Genomic DNA, 14870 nt, shown 5'->3' with positions numbered 1-14870 from the left:
TCCCATATAACATTATATATATATATATATATAATGTTATATGGGAATTATACCTCAATCAATCTGAAGAAAAATGAGAAAAAAATTTTTTGAAAATTGCATCTATATAAAAGTAATGTGAAAAACCTCAGGAAGTAGCCATGTTTTTTAATCAATTAGAATATAGAATGAATAGAATATGGAATGAATATCATACAAGAATGAATTTCCTTAGAACCAGGTTAGTGTGATAAACCTGAATAGGTTTGGTATGAAAAACAATTATTTTAGCCCTGGTTTCCTAGAGAGTGGGACCAGAGAAAGGATCTAGGTGTGAGGATTTTATTGGGGGAATATGATGCCCAAGAGCAACAGTATAGGACACAAGACTGCAAAGGAGGGAAAAAGGGAGAACCAATGCAAGGATAAGTTGGCCAGTGTTATGGGTAGTGAGCTACTCAAGAATTTGAGGACTTTTTAAAAATCTCAGGTGTTTCTTATCACTTATCAGTTGTATATGGGTGGGCAGGGAAACTCCTGTAGTGCCCCAGACCACTGTGTTGGCCGAGAAATGTTGAGGGAGGAGGTGAGAAGCTGATGGTATATGTCTGAGGAGAGGTTCTAACTTCTACACAGGTGGTTTCCACAGAGGTGACTATAATGTAATAAAAAGCAGGAGGATCAGAGAGATTCTGAACTGCTGCTTAAGAGGGGATGAAAATGACATCTCAAGAGAGATGATCATAAGCTCATTTACTTACGAACAACAAAGTTTAACAAGTACACAGACTGTTGATGGTTAATTATATGTGCCAACTTGACTGGGCTAAAGGGTACCCATGCAGCTGGTAAAATATTGTTATGAGAATGTTTCCAGAAGAGATTAGCATTTGAATTGGAAGACTGAGTAAAAATCACCCTTACCAATGCAGGTGGGCATCATCCAATCATTTGAGGGCCTGGGTAAAACAAAATGGCAGAGGAATAGCAAATTTGCCTTACGCTTGAACTAGGACATCCATCTTCTTCTGCCTTGGACATCAGCTCTCTTGGTTCTAGAGCCTCTGGCCTCAGACTTGGACTCTTACATCATTAGCCTGGTTCTTGGGCCTTTGGATTCAGATTGGGACTTACATCATTAACCCCCCACCCCACCCCTTGTTCTCAGGCCTTTGGGTTTTGTACTGAAATAAACCCCTGGTCCTATATTTTAAAGGGCAGATCATGGAACTTCTCAGCCTCCATAATCATGTGAGCCAATCCTTCAAAATAAATCTCTTTCTATATATCTGTATATATTCTATTGATTCTGTTTCTCTGGAGAATGCTGACTAATACACAAACTCATCTCAAAAATAATGTTGCCCTTACATAAAATTATTTTTAAAAAAGTAAGCATTATATCAAATTCTAGTTGATAAATGCATACATTGTTAAGACACAAACATGGGAAATGTAAAAATTCATTTTTTCTTCAAAGTCATTCAAAGTGCCACCATCTCTGTTTCAATCATATAAATCCCCTTTATTAATGTTCTTCACCATATTTATGTCAGCATGAAGCATAGCATGTATCATATAATACAAATGTTTACAAAAATATCATTACAGTAGCAATCTGAAGGTTTTAATAAGGCTGTATAATGTAGTTTTCACAATTTAAAATATAGCTTAAAAGATAAGACTCATTTTCAAGAAGAAAATTGTAGTTCACGAGATGGAATAAGCTATGCATTCAAGCAATTATTAAAGTCAAGTTTTATACACATGTGTAAATATATACATATAATTTATTTGTTTTTATTGAGCTATAATTTACATACCAATTAATTTATCCATTTAAAGTATATAATTCAATGATTTTTACTATATTCACATATATGTGCAATCATCACAACAGTCAACTTTAGAACACTTTCATAATCACAAAAAGAGACCCCAAACTCTTTAACTACCCTCCTCACCCCACACTCCATTCTTCACATGTAGCTTATTAAACTGGACTATACCAAGTTGGATGACAAAATTGGTACATAATCAGTTCATTGCTTACAGAATTAAATAAGTAATGGAATTTTACTATCTTAGTCTGGGCTTCTTCCACATTTGAGTATGGATTCATTCTCCTTTGAGTTCTCTGACCACATAATTTTTGACCGAAAAATTCTATGTCTAGGTTTGCATTCCCTTTTCTCTTTTTGCACTCTACGCAATGCAGAAAATGTATGACTATTTTAAATGTGGTTTATTTCATCTTCCTGATCTTGTTCTTGTTCTCATTTTTATTCTCCCACTCTTCCTCCTCTTTACTTTCTCCTTCTTCAGAAATGTTTCATCCATAACAGTTTGCATCCTCAAAATCTCAAGGAATCAAATATTATTGCATACTTTTTACCTGTTAGTGTTCTAATTATGCAAAGGTAAATATGGGAAGAAATGGGCCAACCAAGGAAGAACCTGCTCTATGACATCTTTGGCAAGTAAACATCCAACCTGTGTGTAAAAGCCTCCACACAGGGGATATTTTTATGTCATATGGAAATTCATCCTGCTCAGAAACAACTCTAGTTTTTCTTTATGCTGTCATTGAAATATGTCTCATTAATTTCCAAAGATTATTCCTTATTATTCCTATTAGAATACATATAATAAATATAAGCCTTCTTCATATTTTAACTATTTGAGTTTAACTGTTATTTCACTTTTTAAGTTTCCTTCATAAAGTCAAATATACTCATTGCCTTCAATCATTCCTATGATGTACTCTCTAGATTTCTATCTCCTTAACCCTTTTGTACTTCATCATGCTCTTATTAAACTGTGACATCCAAATCTTAGGATACAGTTATTTGCATATTATTTATGGTCATTTTTTCCCCCTGAAATCACTAATTCTTCTCATGCAGTATCTTTTAGGGTGGCAATTTTGGCCCGCTGCTAATGCACATTGAACCTACTGTCAACTAAATATCTTGGTATCTTTTAAAATATCTGAGCAAAAACCAGTTCCATCACACACCATTCTCCACAGCTGGCATTTTATTTTTGGTTCAAAGCTCTTCACACATTATTCTCTCTCTCTCTCTCTCTCTCTCTCTCTCACCCCTTTGCATATCCTTCACATTACAGAGGTAAGCTATTTATGTCCTTATCCAAGAAGCCAATAAATCAGTAGAAGAGGTCAGTGATCATGGCTCATCTCTAGAGAAAGACTTTAGATTAAAATCAATTAATCTTTGACCATTCTAGTGCTATGAATATTCCCATCCAGAATATTCAGCCTAAATCATTCCTTTTTTTTTTTTTTTTTTTTTTTGCGGTACGCGGGCCTCTCACTGTTGTGGCCTCTCACTGTTGTGGCTTCTCCCATTGTGGAGCACAGGCTCCGGACTCGCAGTCTCAGTGGCCATGGCTCACGGGCCCAGCTGCTCCGCAGCATGTGGGATCCTCCCAGACCGGGGCACGAACCCGTGTCCCCTACATCGGCAGGCGGACTCTCAACCACTGCGCCACCAGGGAAGCCCCCTAAATCATTCCTTTTTAAACGGGCATAATGAATTAATTTCGTTGTACAAAAAATGTCAAATGAGCTTTATGGAAACAATATTATATATCTAATGTCACCATGCAAAACAGTATATGAAGTTATTTTCATCTAAATTAGTAATACTTGCCACTAACTTTCCTAAATATTCAAAAGCCTGTACACTGTGGAATATAGGAACAGTTTCCTAAATCTAGTACTATCTTTCATGATCTATTTTCTGGAGTGAAAATATTATCTTACCTCTTATCATTTACCTCTCCTCTTCAGTTAAGATAAACTATAAATAAGCAGTAATTTGTACCCAGCTGAAAAATAGCATTATAAAAATGACCTGTTTTTCAATTCTGAAGCTCAATGATTGTAATTAAAACTTTTAAAATAATAATTCGGAAGTCACAAATGATATTTTTAAGTTTTACTCTTTGTTTTAGCTACAACAAATTTGTCTCATTGCCTCACAGATTATCCCTCACCATTAACTCATTATGCACTTTTTATCTGTTTCTTCTTCATCTTGCTCCTACTTCAGCACTGACCTGCCACTGTTGCCTTCCTTTTACTTTAAGCTATTTCATTCTTTTGTTCCTCCTCCTACTTAATCTAGCCACACACACACTATATATATATATATATTACTTAAATAGAATTCATAAATCCAGATTTTCCATTTCCCTCATATATATTCAATTACACTGTATCTTAGAAGATGTTATTTCTTGCATATTCCTATATGTAAAGTAAAATACAGTCCTATAAGGTTGATTAATTCTCAAAAAAAGATAGAAAATTATCTTAAATAACACTATTATATAAATAACACACAAATTAGTTTTCCAGAAGCCCTTTAGAAAAGAAATGTTACTTTTCACCTCAGTTTGTTTTTTCACATATTCCATGATTTTCCTTAAAAATCTTCATTTAATTGCAACTAGAGACCCACAAATAATGTCTCTTTTCCATCTGCTCTATGATGATAAGGGGAAAATTTATATAATCACATCGTTAATTAAATATTCAAGGTAATTTAATAAATGTTATAGTATATATGAAATTGTAACAAATGAGGTGCTAACGAGAGTCATATTAGCACGATTAGTTCCATAATTAATTCCAAGGGAATTAATAACTATTATGACATTATTTTAAGGTTTCATTTTTATACAATATGAAGATGGAAATTATTAGAAATTTTACTACATTTCTGTCAAAACGTTATAGTTAGCTAAAATCAGTATTCTTTCTTTTTTAGTTCATCTTCGTATTATTAATAATTTAAATCATTTTTTATTTATATGAATAAAAATGGAACACCTAATCTGTTAACATTCATAGTTAATGTAGGTGTAAATTACAAAGCATTTTCTATTTTTCCTCTAATATCTTTTGAGTTATAATTATGGTGTTCTACTTTCTCTGTAAATCTTCTCATTTCCCTTAAACATTTTTTATGGTAATTTTGAAGAAAGGAAGGTTTAGAGACAAACTGAGAATATTCATTCTTTCATTTATTCATCAATTTATTCATAAATATTTCTTAAATTCATGCTTCTCTGAGCCTGTAACTAAGGCGGATACAAAATATTTTGAGAAAGCCTTTTCTTTCTGTAAGCTAGCAATCTCTTATTTAAAAAACATTAACACTGTAAGAAATATTGTGGTGTCTTACCATTTATGTGTCCCTACATTTAGTTTTGCTGACAACAGTCCTGATTTATGCCATTTCTCCTACTGTAAATTTGATTAGCACTTCTTTTACATTCATAATTGTCCTCCTTTAGGAGCAATTACATGTTCAACCTAGGTAAACCACAACCAAGACCAGAATCAAGGAGGTTGTAACTGGCAGGCATTATATATAATATTAAATAAAAATGTGTCCACAGTTCAAATTTTATGACAATTTTTCTTAAATGATCTTATTTGACCAGGTATCCCCCATCCAACCAATATAATGACCAGGTAAACAGGTTTTTATCATAAATTTTTACCCAAGATTCCTAGAGAGAGGAAGCATTTCCTACTTTGATATGTCATCATACTAGCTATCAGGCTCTCAAAAGGCAACTCATCTGAAGCCTTCTCAAATTTTAATAAGAAAAACCATTTTCTCTTATCTCCACATCAACACCAACACTTGTTATCTCAGTCTTTCTGATGACAGCAATTCTAATAGGTATGAGGTGATATTGTGGCTTCGATTTGCATTTCCCTGATGATTAATGATGTTGAGCATCTTTCTTGTGCCTGTTAGCTATTTGTATGTCATCTTTGAAAAAAATGTCTATTTACTTCCTCTGCTCATTTTAATTATTTTTTTTATATTGTTGTATAAATTCTTTACATATTTTGGATATTAATCCCTTAACAGAACATGGTTTGCAAATATTTTCTCCATTCCATAGCTTGCCTTTTCACTTTATTGTTTCTTTTTCTATGCAGAATTTTTTTTAATTTGATGGAGTCCTACTTGTTTATTTTTCCTTGTGTTTCCTGTGTTTTTTGTGTTAAATTTAAAAAAATCATTACCCCAAATGAATGTCAAGGAACTTCTACCCTACATTTTCTTCTAGGAATTTCATGGTATCAAGTCTTATGTTTAAGTCTCTAATTTTTATGAGTTGTGTAAGATAGGGGTCCAATTTCATTTTTCTGCATGTGTTTATCTTTTTTTTTTCTCAACATCATTTGTAGAAAAGATTATCCCTATTGAATATTATTTGACTCCCTTGTCAAATACTAGTTGACTGTATATGTCAAGGCTTATTTCTGGGCTGTCTGTTCTGTTTCAAGGATGTATGTATCTATTTTTAAACCAGTAACATACTGTTATAATTACTATAGTTTTGTAATGTAGTTTGAAATCAGGAAGTGTGATGCCTCTGGTTTGGTCCTCTTTTTCAGTATGGCTTTGGTTATTCAGGGCCTTTTGTGATTCCATAAAAAAATTAGGATTTCTAAGAAAAATTCCATTGGAATTTTGATAGGGATTGCAGTGAATCTATAAATGGTTTTGAGTGGTATGGACATTTTAACAATATTAATTCTTCCAATCCATAAACATGCACTATCTTAGCATCTGTTTTCTTCCATTTCTTTCATCAAAGTCTTATAGATTTTATTGTACAGCTCTTTCACTTCTTTGATTAAATTTATTCCAAGTATTTTGGTTTTGATGCTATTGTGAATTCATTTTTTTTTTAATTTCTTTTTCAGATGTTTTGTTGTGATTGTATAGAAATGCAACTGATTTCTATATGTTAATTTTATATCTTTACTGAATTCATTGATTAGTTCCAAAGTTTTGGTTGAGTCTTTAGAATTTTCTATATATAAGGTCCTGTCATCTGTAAAAACAACAGTTTTACTCCTTCCTTTCTGATTTGAATAAGTTTTATTTATTTTTTTTGTTTTGCCTAATTGCCCTAGCTAAACCTTCTAGTACTATGTTAAATAAGAGTGGTGAGAGTGGTCACCCAAGTGTTGTTCCTGATCTTAAAGAAAAAGCTTTCAATTTTTCACCATTGAGTATGATATTAGCTGTGGGTTTTTCATACATGAACTTTATTATGTTGACATAGGTTTCCTCTGTACTCAGTTTGTTGAGGAATTTTATCATTAAAAAATGTTATATTTTGTCAAATGCTTTTCTGCATCTATTCAGATGATCATGTGATTTTTATCTTTCATTCTATTAATGTGTTGTATCCCATTTACTAACTTTTGTATGTTAAAACATCCTCACATCAGAGGGATTAATCCCACTAGAGATCATGGTATATAATACTTTAAATGTGTTGTTGAATTTTGTTTTCCTAATATTTTGTTAAGAATTTTTCATATATATTCATTAGGGATATTTATCTATACTCTTTGTTTTTTTTCTTGTAGCATTCTTATCTGGCTTTGGTATCAGAGTAATGCTGGCCTTGTAAACTGAGTTTGGAAGTATTTCCTCTTTTTCAATGTTTTGGAAATGTTTAAAAAGGATTGGTGTTAATTCTTCTTTAAATATTTGGTAGAATTCATCAGTAAAGCCATCTGGTCCTGGGGTTTTCTGTGTTGGAAGATTTTTGATTACTAATTTAATAACTTACTCATTACTGGCCTATTCAGATTTTCTATTTCTTCCTGATACAGTCTTGGTAGGTTGTGTATTTCTAGGAATTTATCTGTTTTTCTCTAGGTTATCCAATTTGTTAGCATATAATTGTGCATAGTAGTCTCATGCATTTAACCACTATGGAAAACAGTATGGAGTTTCCTCAAAAAATTAAAATTAGAACAAACAGATGACCTAGTAATTCCACTTATGATATTTATCCAAAGGAAATGAAAATAGGATATCAAAGACTATATATATGCTCCCATGCTTCTTGTAGAATTACTCACAATAACCAATAACTTAAGTGTCCATCAACAGATGAATGGATAATGAAGTTGTGAGATATATATTATATATTATATATATATATAATATCATATATTATTCCACTGTAAAGGAAATCTTGCCATTTGTGACAAGAATGAAACTTACAACATTATTCTAAGTGAGATGTCAGAGAAAGACAAATGCTGTATGATATCACTTATATGTGGAATCTGAAAAAGCTGAACTCATAAAAATACGGAGCTGTATGACAATTAAGGGGGTTGAAAAACAGGAGATATGTTGTTTAAGGACACAAAATTGGAACTAGTAGATAAATAATTTCTAGAGATCTAATGCACAGCATAGTAAATATAGACAACAATACTGTATTATAAACTTCAAAGTTGCTAAGAGACCAGATCTTATTTTTCCCATCACTAAAAAAGAAATGATAATTATGTGACATGATAGAGTTTTTAGTATATTGCAATATATAACTGTATCAAATCAACATATTGTACACATTAAACTTACATAATGTCACATGTCAATTATATTTCAATAAAAATAAATTCAAAAGGAAGAAAAAGCTTTCTTTGGGGATTATCAGCACAGGCTTTATGGATACAACTTGTTTTATGTGCTCAACTTCCATAGCTGTGGCAGACGTGACTTACTACAATACAGATTACACAAATGAAGAGTTTAAGCTCACGGGAAGGAGAAAAGAAGAAAAGTAACCTGAAGGAAAGTAACTTGAGAAGACAAACAAAATGTGTGTTGTGTTTATTCATTTGATAAGCAAAAATTTTTTAACTTAATTTATATATATATTTATGTATTCCTATGGTCTTCAGTGACTTCTTATTTTTAGTTTTTAATTGTATATCCCTCCCTAGGTGTGAGATTAAAAGCAAAGTTTATATTAATTAGGGAAAATTCTGGTTGCATGGGAGGGTGATGTTTTTGGAGACATATATATTTGTTGCTCATGGTTATGGTGTATTATACATTATTTTACAAAATAAAATATAAAAATAATTATGACAGTTTTCATCAATTCTAATTTTTCTTCAGAATATATAGTAACTGAGCAATAAGAGAGGATGTTTTAATCTGGTAAATAGCATAAATATTTTAAAAAGATACTTAATAACATTTTTTTTCTATTATACATAAATGGACAATAAATGCCATTCTTAGATTAATAAGATTTAAATGTAAATTCAACTATAATGTTCATATTTCCAAAAAAGAACAAAAATAAAGAGAAGCAGAACTACATATAAAAATGGTTTGGAGAGAGATTAATGTTAAAAACAGCAACATAAAAACAGAAAACATAAGAAAATCCAATAATTCAGCTATTATAATGTCAAAATAATTAATTTTTATTATTAATGAAATTCTTTTGATAGTATAAAATAACAAAAATACAACTTTATCTTAATTTTAAACAATCATTAAATAGAATAATATTGAAAATGTAACAATGGTCATATATACTTACAATTATCAAACATATTGGTCAATGAAAGCCAGACACTAGAATTCTATCACCATTGATTAATTAACTGATATATTTCTTATATTAATAAGATTACATCCTTGAATAAGATAATCCAAATAAACTAATGGAAAACAAAGGCAGCTCCATAAAAATAGAGGCCCAGCTCCTTCAAAATAAACTTAAGTTCATGTTTTTAAATATCCAACCTTTTGTCGTTTAACTCTAGTTCATGTGCCTGATGAACAGTACGGCCAAACAAACCAAAATATCGGAGTTTGGAGCAGAAAAATGTTTACTGTCAGGGTCAAGCCAGGAGAAGAGATGGCTCATGCTCAGAAAACCCAAACTCCCTGATGGGTTTCAGGGGAAAGTTTGAGGTTTTTAAAGGCAAATTTGGCGGGTGGGTTTTGCTTGTGTAACATTCTTCAGATTGGTTGGTGTTGAGGTAACAGGGCTGTGTTCCAGGAATCTCAGTCATCACCCTTCTGGTTCTGACCAGTCTGGGGTACACATGCTTATGCTCACCCTGAAGTTACCATCCTCCACCTAGGTGGGGGCCTTAGTCTCTGTAGAAGAACTCAGAAGTATGTATCAGATTTTATGTATATCCGTAGAGTAGGATCCAGGAACCCTTACCCATCACTTCAGCATTGTGACTTGACTGTCTTTCCTTTGTTTCTGCATTCCCTTATTCCCCTAATTAGTAACTATTTGAATCTGCTATTTGGAACTGGAGGACGGTTTAGGAGGCTGAATGCTTTTTCTTACAAATAAGAAGCAGGGAACATGGAAAGGCTTTTGTATTTGGGAGGGTTCCATAGAGTCCTGCTCAGTTTCGCTTTGAGATTGAACACAATCTTAATCTATCCCCAAGAATGACAACCCAGGATTCTTTGCTTGTTAAAAGCTAGTTAGATGATACTGATGGATAGCCAGATTTGAAAGTAATTATTATACCTCAAGTATTTGAAATTACTTATTTAACAGGGGAAAACAGAGTAATTTGAGCTGGAGGTTGGCATAATAATGACAACTACAATAACATCAAGTGAGTCCTTACCAAGTTATAGGCATTAACCTAAGTGCTTTATATGGATAAATCTTATTCAATCCCTAAAGTACTATATATATATATATATATATATATATATATATATATATATATGCTTTCACATTAAAAAGTTATTGGCAATGGAATGATTATAAATGCTGGAAACAAGAAAGTGTATCTCCAATGACCAAATGGAGTCTATCAGATCAAGCAGAGTCATGTGCTTTGAAAATCTGAAAACAACATTCTCTTGACATAATTAAAAGGGACCCAAATACTATATCCTAAAATAATTAGTAAAAGGCTAATAAAAATAAAGTGCTAAATAAAAATATTCTTCACAAATAATTTATATGACCTTTTATTTAGTGTTCATAGGTTCTTTGTTTTAAAGATTGAACATATTTTATTCAAATATTTATCTTATATGATTAGCCTCTTGCCATAGGCAAAATTATAAATGAAATGTTACAGTAAAAAGGGCAACATGAGTAAATATTTTTGGAAAAAAATAAAGCACTGTAGGTATAATTATATTTGGAAAACACTGACCGGATAATAAACACATTTTCTAAATGTTTCTAATGCACAGGTGTACACATGCTATTGCTGTTGTTAGAATATAGAAACAGTTATGACCAATATTTTGTAGGTATAGTCCACTCTAAAGTTCACATAGATTATCATAAACTCTAAATCAGTTCTACACACACACACATACAAAACTTTATTTTTTGCTTTACAGAGGAGGCTGACTTAAGGTTGGCTTCTAACTTATTCTCTTTCACTGAAAGTCTAACTTCTTTAACTGGGTAAGAGGTTAGAGAAATGGGTGGCAGAAATTTAATCAGGAAAAAAAAATGTGTCAGGGATCTGGAATGAAGACGATCATCTTTCATGATATGGACTCCTTTCCCAAGTTAAGGGGTCACACTTCATTGTTAGATGATTGCCCAAACCTAGTTGAGGCTGACCTAGTCATAAGGTATAAGCTCTCTTGTGGTCTTTAATGTTGGACTATTTGTATTGTTTAATCTAATTAATGGGGATATTTTGTAATCTTGAGAAGGTTAAGTAATTGCCAGAACTGCTGTTTCTTCCCTATAAATGGAGATATTCTTACCTTATGTGGAGGGTTTCTATAAGAAATAAAAATGTAATGGGAATAGCAAAGTACTGATACATAATAAATACAGAATAAGATTTTATTGTTATTTTTATTGTTTTATTTTTACCATTAATATAGTTAGAATTAACATTTTAATTATTTTTATCTACTCATTTATACTTTTACTATCAAAATATTATTCAAATGTGGTTTGTTATGTATAGTTATCACATAGCATAAATATTTGTTCATACCAAAGGATTTATGAAAACAAGACACTAGATCAGGTTCAGGCATTTACTATCAGTGTCCAAATGTACTTGTTTTATTAAGACAGATTGTATTTTCTACATGTGTATAATAGAAATTATCTTCCTGACATATTTGAAGTTGTTTTTTGAAATTTCCAATTAGAAAACCCATATAAAAGCACAATGTGAATTCTACACTATACCAATTAAAGTCATCTTTATTATTGAGAAACTATTTTTGAAGATAAAAGTGGTAAATGTAAGGGCATTAAAATTATCTTAGAATAGCTTTCATTGCAGGAGCTCATTTTCTTTTTCAAAAATGAGGCTATTTATTAATAGAGTTAAAAATAATTGCTTCCTTTTAACTGTCACACAAATAATACTAATTGAAGTGATGGCTTATAGGCAAGTAAAACTAGATCCAATTGAACCTAAGTTTAAAATCACACGCTGTAGTTGAAACAGTAGTCACTATAGTGCTGTATCATGCACTTTTCTTTTTCTTCTATCTATTCCCACAAAGACAATAAACATCAGTGGAGACATTACTTAGATAATACTATTCTGTCCAGTGAAATCACAAATAAATTAAATAACTATATGATTAGAATCTTGTACTTTATTTTATCAAATGGAGCATATTTAATAGTTATAACTCTTACTTAATGAAGTTGTAACAGGGAACTATATTTTCATGATCACACTAAAATAAAATTCTTCAGGAAAATAGCTATGCATTTTAGTTACTCTACTGAATGTGAGAATAGTCTAATAGCTAACTACTTCTACACATAAAAGCAACCATAAAGAAAACAAGGGTCAAATAGAGAATAAATAAAATTGTGAAGAGAATTTTTAAAGATGATGTTTTAAATTGAGAATTAAGGGTATTGAGAATTTTTTGTGCTATTGAATTCTATACTAATGGACAATGAGAAATGATTAAAAATTCTCAGCACAACTTCTAAAACAAAATGTTTAATGCAAATCATGCTATCATTACAAAAAATGTAAATTAATATTCACAATTATTTAGAAGAATTTAAGATATTTTGTCAATATTTTGGAGAGTTTTTTCTAAGAAACCAAATGGCTATAATACATGCAATAAGATCGATAAGTGGGAATCAAAAGATGACTATACTTCCAATATACAATAAGCCCAGTCACCCATCAGCTGACTAAAATAACAGCCATGAGAGAAATAAAGAAAATAAACAGGTAACCTCTCATTTAACACAAAGCATTTGGTGAACATTATTGACATTTATTTAAAAACTCTGTCCTGGACTTCCCTGGTGGCACAGTGGTTGAGAGTCCGCCTGCTGATGCAGGGGACACGGGTTCGTGCCCCAATCCAGGAAGATCCCACACGCCGCAGAGAGGCTGGGCCCGTGAGCCATGACCGCTGAGCCTGCGCATCTGGAGCCTGTGCTCCGCAATGGGAGAGGCCACAACAGTGAGAGGCCTGCATACCGCAAAAAAGCAAACAAACAAACAAAAAAACCCCAAAAAAACTCTGTCCTGCTACAAAGCTTTCTAATACATCAATCATTCCTAAAATATTTCATTTTACTAGTTCTATGTAAGATACTGTTACAGTTAAAGATGTTCTATATAATTTTATAAGATTAATCTAAGCTGAGTTCTTAGTTTACATACATTCTAATGACATAATACAGCCTAGAGTTTATACTCACCTGGTATAAGTTCTGTGGATATGCAAAGGTGTAAAATTATGGAAATAAAGGCCAAAATATTGAAAAAAATTCAATCTATCTACTAAGTAAAGCAACTGAAAACCAAGGTTTTTGTTTTGTTTTGTTTTTTCCATTTTGCCAGCAGGTCTTGATTTTAGTCCTAGGCAATTATGTTTTATTCCATCTTAAAATTCCAAAAGACTGGGAAAGACCTGGGGAAATATTTGAATCTAAGGTGTTTGTTATGTACCTGTCATTTTTATCCCTCACCACTAAAACTAGGTGTAGATAGAAGAATCTTGAAATATTCAATTAGAGTCATATATTGCCACAGATAAATCACTTTGGAATTCTACCTCTATGTAGCTGAGGGAAATGATCAGAATACTTCAGAATCTGAAAGAAATCCATAGCATAATTTGTATTAAATTGCTCTCTTAGGAGATAAAGCTTTCAAAATAGCGGAAAATAGGAAGATGAAGCATTCACAGATGTGGCGTCTCCTTTTCTTCTCTGGGAATTTGCATTGGTCCTTCCTCACACTGTCTGGGGATCTGATAATCATGTCTCAATAGAAAGCACTTATACTGGCTATATCCTTGCTTTTATTCTAGAACTGTTTAGTCATACCTTGGCAAAAAATTGAGCCAAATGAACCAATATTTCTATATAAAGCTTGAAAAACAAAGTTTCAGATTACAGTAATAACTTTGATTTTTAGTAATTATTAATTAATAACTAATCAAATTGATAAGTAATAATTTTTATTATTTATTTTAAGTCCAGTTATACACATTTTTTCATGTAATCCTCACAAATACCTGCATATCTAATTACTATTGTCATATAAATTTCACATTAAGAGAACAAGTCTTAACACTGCCTGTATGAGAACTCAAATGTTTGATTATAAAGCCCATAATTGTGTTCTGATAAGCAGTAACTATAAATATATGGGGTCATATGTTTAGGTTTTCATATATTCTTTCCATATATATCACCAAACATATCCATTGGCTCTGCATTAATATTCCAAGAAGTTAAAATTTGTTAAGACAAGAGAACTCAAAATACTGTGGTAGGAAACTATACTGAAACCAGGAGTGATTCACCAATAAATAATCTCAGCACATAATTCAGTTAGATACGGGAGGATTTTGTTGTTGCTGTTGTTGTTGTATTGTTAATTTGTTTTATATTTTTCTTTATTTTTAAAATCTACCTGGGAATGAGGCTTGGAAAATGGCATCTCATAAATTTTGCTATGATGCATTTTCATTTTTATTCATCTGAATGTAATTTCTAATTTTCCTGTGTTTTCTTCCTTGACTCATTGATTATTGTGTATTTAA

Source organism: Aethalodelphis obliquidens, unplaced genomic scaffold (assembly GCF_003676395.1).
Source record: "Aethalodelphis obliquidens isolate GAN/ISIS:26980383/991018 unplaced genomic scaffold, ASM367639v1 scaffold16, whole genome shotgun sequence".
NCBI classification, from domain to species: domain Eukaryota; kingdom Metazoa; phylum Chordata; class Mammalia; order Artiodactyla; family Delphinidae; genus Aethalodelphis; species Aethalodelphis obliquidens.
This window is presented reverse-complemented; position numbering follows the sequence as displayed.